Below are 8,264 nucleotides of genomic sequence, written 5' to 3' on the forward strand. Positions count from 1 at the left end.
CTCCTAATGTGGATTAATTTTTTCCACTGCAACGACCAGCAGCCAGTGCAGGCCCAGGTCTTACCAGATTTTTCCCAATACACTCTGCAACTCTGACATAAGCTGAACTCTATCACTAAGGTCATCTACAAATGGAAGTTTCCAGCCAAGCTGAGTGTGACCTATCAAGGGAAATCACATATAATTACCTCCCTAGATGATGGCCTTAATATTCTCAAACAATGGCGTATCATACCTGAGATATAAACTATGTCCACTAGCTCCTCATGCCAGGCTCTAAGGCACGTTCATCCAGACTGGCAAGTAGTCTCCAAGAAGTCCTCACCACCTTTACAAAACACCTAGAGTCGACATCTCTATGTCTTTTTTTTTCTGTGCACCGGTACTGGAGGTACTGCAATACCAGGTTGATGCGTGGAGTCGACAGAGCAAGCTCTTCTTCCATCTCCTTGTTCTAAAAATCCATTTAATATATGGTCCCCAGATTGATCTTAGCCAAAAGGTCAGAGAAGCAATCATCTCTACATCCTTGCCCAGTTCTACAGAGGAACCCTGAAATTAGATGGAGTACATTCCACCGTACCCTATACCCCACAAACTTTTGCAGTGGATATTGCACACGTGGTTCTATATGGACCTTCTTTTTTTACTTGTTTATTTCTCGTTTTTTGGTTTGGACGGGTCAAATTTCTTGTTTTCTTTTGCCAACCTATGTTTATGCTGCAAGAGCTTCTCCCAGTTGTCCTGCCTACTTGACTTCAAGAACTCCTTGGGGAGCTGAACCCACTGGAGCTACACTCCTTATTTAGTTTTGTCTCCTTACACCATCTTGGCTGTATGACCTCCATTCATCCTCAGAAATAATCTTTCATATATGGAACAATCTCTACAATCAACACCTCCTGATGCCCTCATCCTATCATCCACAGTTGTCCACACTTTTCAAAACTTCAAATTTTTGATCCACAACATCGTTCTCCAGATCAGCTGGATACATCTAAATGGGACTTAAGATCTTGTTCCTAAATGCCAGATGCCTGAACCCCCCTGCAAAATGCCACTCTCTATGGAAGAAATCCATCTCCAACAAAGCTGACCTCATCGCCATTCAGGAAACCAATTTTAACAAATACCTCACACCTTAATGCGCCCACAAGAACTACCCGCACATTTTTATAGCATCGATGTAAGCCAAGAAGAGAGGAGTCATGATGGCGGCTAGAAACTCGGTCTCCTTTTCCGTATCCAGAGCTATTATAGATCCAGAGGGCAGATATAGTATATAGTATAGTATAGCAGATATAGTATCTCATAAAAGTGAGTAAAAGTGAGTACACTCCTCACATTTTTGGGCATGGAGTTCACCAGAGCTTCACAGGTTGACACTGAAGTCCTCTTCCACCCCTCCATGATGACACGATGGAGCTGGTGGATGTTAGAGACCTTGCGCTCCTTCACGTTCCATTTTAGGATGCCCCACAGATGCTCAATAGGGTTTATGTCTGGAGACATGCTTGGCCAGTCCATCACCTTTACCCTCAGCTTCTTTAGCAAGGCAGTGGTCTTTGTACTCCTCACCTGGTTGCCTCCACACACGCTTGACACCATCTGAACCAAATAAATGTATCTTGGTCTCATCAAACCACAGGACATGGTTCCAGTAATCCATGTCATTAGTCTGCTTGTCTTCAGCAAACTGTTTGCGGGCTTTCGTGTGCATCATCTTTAGAAGAGGCTTCCTTCTGGAACGATAGCCATGCAGACCAATTTGATGCAGTGTGCGGTGTATGGTCTGAGAACTGACAGGCTCACCCCTTACCCCTTCAACCTCTGTACTAATGCTGGCAGCATTCTGAATGGAACCTGTCCTGTTAAACCACTGTATGGTCTTGGCTACCATTCTGGTGCTCAATTTCACGGTCTTGGCAATCTTCTTATAGCCTATGCCATCTTTACGTAGAGCAATAATTCTTGAAGTGCCATGTTGAACTTCCAGTGATCAGTAGGAGAGATTGAGAGTGGCAACACCAAATTTAACACACCTGCTCCCCATTAACACCAGAGACCTGAGCAGGAAAATGGCTAATTGGACATTTTCACTAGTGCCACGTACACACAACCGGACTTTTCAATGGACTAGGTTCGACTGAATGAATCCGTCGGATATTACGATCGTGTATGGGCTCCAGCTGACTTTTTTTCCCCAAAAGTCAGACGGACCTAGAAATAAAACATGTTTCAAATCTTTCCGACGGACTCAAGTCCGGTCGAAAAATCAGTTCGTCTGTATGCAATTCCGACGGATGAAAACCGACGCTAGGACAGCTATTGGCTACTGGCTATGAACTTCCTTATTCTAGTCCGGTCATACGTCATTACGCTCAAATCCGTCGGACTTTGGTGTGCTTGTGTGTGGCCAAGTCCGTTCGTTTGGAAAGTCCATCGCAACTCTGCCAAAAGTCCGGTGGGAAGATCGTTGGACCTAGTCCATCGAAAAGTCCGGTTGTGTGTACGCGGTATTAGGATTGTACTCACTTTTATTGCCAGCAGTTTAGACATTAATGGCTGTGCGCTGAGTCACTTCTTTGAGATATTTTTTTTAATATATATATATATATATATATATTTGAAAATGTATCAAACCTTATGTACTGGCAGCCAATTCTTGAGACCCTAAAATGACAGGACAGTCCAAATAATCCCCAAATGACCCCTTTTAGGAAAGTAGACAGTCAAAGATATTTAGTAACAGGCATCAGGAGTTTTTGAAGCTGTAATTGACACAAGTCCATCTAGTTTAACCTATAAAAGGGGAAAAAATATCATATAATCCCTCTTGAATGGGAGTTCAGAAATCACGGAGGGGAGGAGAAAGGAAAGCCATCGGATGATCAGAGCACAGGTAACACAGCTATAACAGCTTTCATTTCAATTGCTGTGGTCCCCACCACTCGAAGTCACATACTGCCCCTCCTCCTGGTCCCGGGACTTTGATAGACAGATCACCCGTCCAATCCTGGGAAGCACGATCTGTCAATCAAAGTTCCCTGGCTGCATGTTGCACACAGGCTGCTTGAGGCTGCCTTGGTGGACAGAGGCTGCATGGTGGACACAGGCTGCATTGGTGGACACAGGCTGAATGGTGGACACAGGCTGCATAGGTGGACAGAGGCTGCATAGTGGGCACAGGCTGCCTTGGTGGACAGAGGCTACATGGTGGTGTGCCCACCATGTAGCCTCTGTCCACCAAGGCAGCCTGTGCCCACTATGCAGCCTCTGTCCACCTATGCAGCTTGTGCAGCTGCATGGTGGAAACAGGCTGCATTGGTGGGCACAGGCTGCATTGGTGGGCACAGGCTGAATCATTTTTATTCATCTTTTTAACATTTCTTTTATTTATTTATTGTACTATTTTTTTTAAATAATGTCTTTAGAGTAGTTCAGTGTCCCTGTAGTGTCACTATTTTTGCTTTTTTACACTATTATTGTGTAGCGCTGGCTCCTGATGAGCAGGCGCTATGTTATTTTTTAAAAGTTAATTTGCCTGAAATCACAGTTGGGTTTTGGGGCTATTTTCTACATTTCTGGATTCAGTACCAATTCAGCTGGGTTGCACTGGATTCTCCTTGAGCGCAGGTGTCGCTGTCACAGAAATAGATTACCTGTCCAACTTGTCAGGCGATGATGAGTTGTTTGAGACTTTGTCCCAGGAAATGCTATGGGCCAATGCAGATGATGTGGCCGCAACATGGAATGTTTCTGGCTGGTTAGCTCTAAATTCGGGGAGTGCATCGCCTCGGGCCGAAACCCCTAAAACCACTGACTTGACTTTGCCTAAATGTCAGTTTGTCAGAATCTAAGAGAATGCCTTTTACCATGGTACGTAAATCACCAAATTCTTGTGTGCCTCCCGGGCATGGAAGTGCCCGAGCTCTGCCTAGGTTCGCACGGTCCCAGCGGCTGCTGAACAAGCGGGTGGCTACAGAATATGGTTTGGAGTTCCCTTATGTTTCCAAGGAAATTATGCAAGAGATTGAGAAGAACCAAGAGCATTGGTATGCCAGTGATGTGTGGGACTACCTGAAAGTACCTAAGCCCTTTAGGGAACAAGGATGTTCCCCCAGTATGTACAAATATTTCACCGGGTGTCTTCAGCACTGGAGCTTTGGGAGACACATATACTCTGATAAAGATGTCATTTGCCAGCCGGGAAAGGACGCCGTAGTATATTTCATCACAACTGTCGATGCCAAGGGGAAAACATTAACTTTGCCAGACCCTTGTTTTTTTATTGGTAAAGCAATTACTGAGACTATTTTACCTCTGCTTGAAAAAAAAATTACAAGGACTGTGGGGCTAGTTAGACAGTGTTAGGTTTGCTAAGAGGAGAGCTCCGTGTCAAGGTCATCTATGGGCCACAGCACTTGTATGAAAGGACTTGCATTTTGTTCCTCTTGCCACTGGATGGTGGGAGTCTGCACAAACACTGGGATTATTGCACGCAGTACATGTAGGATAGCAACACTGGAAAGAGAGTCTCATTTTCTGATGAGAATGGGATTTTGCCTACTAGGATTGTACACATAGTATGTGTTTGCTGTTTTTTTTGTGTGAATTTTTCTTTTCAGGAATCACCAAGATCGTCTATCAAGCTGCCGGAGAGTGGGTGGTGTAGATAGTCAGGCATTGGGGTTTGTGTATTATGTGACCTGTGTTATGTCAACTGTTTAACATGTTGTATGTTCAATGTGTTTTTTTCCTTTCCTTTCCATCCCTCATCCCAAATTTTGAGTTCAGGTACCTGACTTTAAGGACTGAAAGTTTTTTTTTTTCTTCACAGACAATGAGGACATTGTCTAAATGGGAGGGGGGAGTATGTAGCACTGGCTCCTGACGAGCAGGCGCTATGTTATTTTTTCAAAGTTAATTTGCCTGAAACCACAGTTGGATTTTGGGGCTATTTTCTAAATTTCTGGTTTCAGTACCAGTCCAGCTGGGTTGCACTTGGTACTCCTTGACCACAGGTGTCCCTGTCACTGCCGGGAAGGTTAGAAATGCAGTCTAGCTGGGTGTATTGAATGTCACTGATTCTCTGGGAACCAGCCCAGTGGGAGTGTTCTTCTGCTGTGCATTCTGGGAGGTGGTATTTAAGGTGCTGGTGCCACATGCTTTGGGGTTTCCGGAGATTATTTTCTGTCTGTTCGGTTCTGGTGGTCCTCCTGACCCAGCCCCATGGCCCTCCTGGCCTGGGGTATGGAACCATGCATTACAAATCTCGGGCTGGCTGGCTTAGTTGAAGGACGCAACCTGGATCAACACTTATACGGTATCGCCGGATCGGCTGAGAGAACCTGGTACCATATGATAGCTCTTTAAATTTGTCTACGTCCCTCAGTAATGCTCAAGTGTCCATCATAAGTCTGTGGCAGAGACTTTACTGAGCAACCTACTGGTTGCTAGGCCTATCCGGGGGTTGTGAAATCCAGCCGTGAAACGGTGGCTATCCCCTGGATTTTCCTATAAAAGATTTCCAATTTTTGCAATCCAAGTACCTGAACTCACTCCTAACCCTCTACCCTTATTGAAAGACTCTGTTTCTGTTCTAAATAAATAACCCAAAAGAGGATTCAGTGTCAGTTTCCATGTTTCTTTGGGCCATCGACCACGGGAATCCCTAGACGGAGAAACAGACAAGAAGGTAATGGTAAGCCCAAATCAAACCAGCAGCTCCTTCGGGGGTCAGTGCTACAATTGCTTATAAGGATCACTGTTTTTAATGTCACTTTTAAAGTGTTAATTTGTACATGTAGGTTTATGGTATCTCCCCCAGCATATTACTTAAAATATTTGAGTGCCATTGTTGCACTTTAAGCTACCGTATTTATCGGCGTATGACACGCACCCCAAGTTTAGGAGGGGATTTAAAAGAAAAAAACTTTTAGGAGGGAAGTTTACGGAAAAAACTTACATTTAAATGCCCATCAATACAGCCTTATCAGTGTAATTTGCAGCCTTGCATTGCACCCTTGTCAGTGTCATTTGCAGCCTTGTCAGTCATTTGCAGCCTTCCATTGCAGCCTTGTCAGTCATTTGCAGCCTTCCATTGCAGCCTTTTCAGTCATTTGCAGCCTTGTCAGTCATTTGCAGTTTCCATTTAGCCTTTAGCCTTGTCAGTCATTTGCAGCTTTCTATTTAGCCTTGTAAGTCATTTGCAGTCTTTTCAGTGCATCTGCCATTTAAAAATGGCGCCGCCAAGATACAGAGCGGATGTCCCGTGTATCTCGTCAGTGCTCAGTAGTTCTCAGCCATTCTCGGCCATCCTCGGCGGCTTTCGAGTATTTTCGGCCTCATTAGGCCGTCCTCGGCTATTTCCGGCCACACACGGCCGTTCTCAGCGGCTTTTGGCTTTCCGAAAGCCGCTGAAAAAGGCCAAGTGCACCCGAAAATAGCAGAGAATAGCCGAAAATAGCAGAGAATGGCCGAAAATAACAGAGAATGGCCGAAGATAGCCGAAAATACCGGGAAGCCGTGGAGAACGCCAGAAAGGATTATAGACAGCGGGGGATCGGGGTATAACATGCACCCCCTAGTTCCCCCTGAGTTTAGGGGGGAAAAAGTGCATGTTGTACGCCAATAAATACATTAAATTTTTTTTGTATTGGTACATGTCCCCCATGACAGTGGCCAACTATCCATTTTTTTTACCAAAATCTTAGATATGCTGTAGAGCAAAAGTAATAAATGGTTTCTGGAGAGAGAGGTGTGGCGTATTACCCAGACATTCACTGACAGAGTGGTGCCGTTTTCACCAGCCTATTTTCTTCTCCACGTGATGGATATACCTTCCCGGAAATATGGCAGATCCGTGATACGGCACCTTCTGGATGCAGCTAAGACGTGCATACCTCTTAACTGGAAATCCCTGAACCCACCAACTATCGCCCAATGGCTACACAAAGTGGATGACATTAGCCGACTGGAGGACTTGATCCTCACCAGCCAGCACCGACAGGAAACATACTCTAATACGTGGCAGGCATGGAATGCATTCAAGTATTCTACTGAAGGCCGTGCTCTTAGGAGAGTCGACTGACAACCTTTTCAGGATAATGACACTATACTCTCCCTCCCCACCCTCTCCCTTTCTATTTTTATTTCCCCCCCCCCTTTTTATCCCCCCCTTCTACTGACCTGTCCCGTCTCGCCCTGTTACACCCCTCCCCCGCGGACTTATTCCGGTCCTTTAGTAACTTTAGTGGAAACCCTGAAGGGAGAATTTAAGATTAAGATAAAAAAAGAAAAAAGGCAAGACCACATTTACAGGGATGGACACGTCGCTGCTCCCATCACCTAGACAGGCCATACCTCTTCCCAGAGGAGACGGTGTCGGCCATGGGAATCATATGTTTCTAAATAGCCTTACACTCTAGACCCACCTAATGGTGAAGTCTTAGTGACGAGCGTTCGGTCTGCATTGATATAGATATACTGCCGTTTGTTTACCTACAGTTGTACTGCTATCTATACGGTTGTTTGTCCTGATCCCTTCATATTGGTCTTCTTGTATTAAATAAAAAATTTGAAAAAAAAAAAAAGTAATAAATGGTAAATAGTTTTACACATTGTATATTTATTAACTATATGTTTGATGTGCCTACTAATGCAACACTTCAATAAAATGTATACAGTACCATAATGGGACCATTTATATTTTATTACTGAATATCTAAAGCCATTTGTTTTTTTCATTTGGCATAGTATAGGGAATAGTTAAAATCCTTTTAATATTTTTTTTTTATGTGTGCCCCATTCAGGAGATTTCTCACATCCTGTGCAGTAGACACAACAAGGAATCAGAGGAAATCTTTCCAAAGTGGGTGAAATGCCTCTTAGGCAGTTGTCTTTGAAACAAGTACCCCATTGGAAATTTTTTACCTTTATTTGTGTTGTGTTTTGAATTTTCCCTCACATTCAACCTGGTGACAATGGTCACTAGTACAAATTCAGAGAGGGAATCTTCCTAGTGGGAACACAGATAGCAATGAAAATCGTATATGGGTTCTAACCCCCTCACCACCCTTTTCAAAAATAAAAGATAACCGAATAAAAGAAAACCAGAAAAAGTTCTCCAAATAAGTGAAGAACATACCCATATCAAACAGTCAGCTTTCATTTTTCATTCTCTGGGAAAACGAAACAAGCAATTTAATTGGTCATTAAGGCAAAAACTTCCATTTTGTAGCGTTTTTATTAAAAGATCTTAA

The 8,264-nt window shown here is 43.9% G+C and overlaps 1 pseudogene; it reads right to left on the reverse strand.

Annotated features, from left to right (window-relative positions):
• Positions 1–369: 369 nt before the first annotated feature.
• On the reverse strand, positions 370–516 carry LOC143989415 (U2 spliceosomal RNA; annotated as a pseudogene).
• Positions 517–8,264: the final 7,748 nt, after the last annotated feature.

The sequence above is a fragment of the Lithobates pipiens genome, unplaced genomic scaffold, assembly GCF_037356315.1.
Source record: "Lithobates pipiens isolate NorthernLeopardFrog02 unplaced genomic scaffold, aLitPip1_a1.2 Scaffold_1, whole genome shotgun sequence".
NCBI lineage: Eukaryota > Metazoa > Chordata > Amphibia > Anura > Ranidae > Lithobates > Lithobates pipiens.